The following is a 575-nucleotide window of genomic DNA, read 5'->3' as shown; positions in this document are numbered from 1 at the left end:
GGTCCACTGTTCACCAACGCTGACACAGAGGTCGCGGCCCTGTTTCGGCATGGTGTGGTGTCAAAATAAAAACAGGATCCACCCAATGTTACAGTCTAATCACCATGACTCAAACTGTTTCGTAAGAACCCCCCCCCCACCCCCCCGCCCGCCCCCCCCCACACACACACACAAAACAGCAACAAAAAAACCTCACTCCAAACAGACAATAACCCGGACCCTACACGGGTCGTAATTAAAAGACACTGCATGTTGCAAAAGTCACGTCTGGCCAATAAATAATAGCTGTGGACAGAACAATGGTGCCTTGGCCCAGGTGGACGAACAACACAAGTAGTCCAGTTGACAGGAGTATATAAATTGGTCTCAAGCCCTCGGGGATGACGCTGTGGGGACATGGCAGTTATATACCTACCACAATTGTGGAGTGATGGCCAAGAGGTAACGCATCCGCCTTGGAAGCGAGAGAATCTGAGTGCGCTGGTTCGAATCACGGCTCAGCCGCCGATATTTTCTCCCCCTCCACGAGACCTTGAATGGTGGTTTTGACGCTAGTTCCGAGGTTCCGTGTGCAG

This window comes from Babylonia areolata, chromosome 4 (assembly GCF_041734735.1).
Source record: "Babylonia areolata isolate BAREFJ2019XMU chromosome 4, ASM4173473v1, whole genome shotgun sequence".
Lineage (NCBI taxonomy): Eukaryota > Metazoa > Mollusca > Gastropoda > Neogastropoda > Buccinidae > Babylonia > Babylonia areolata.
Note: the sequence above shows the minus strand (reverse complement) of the source record.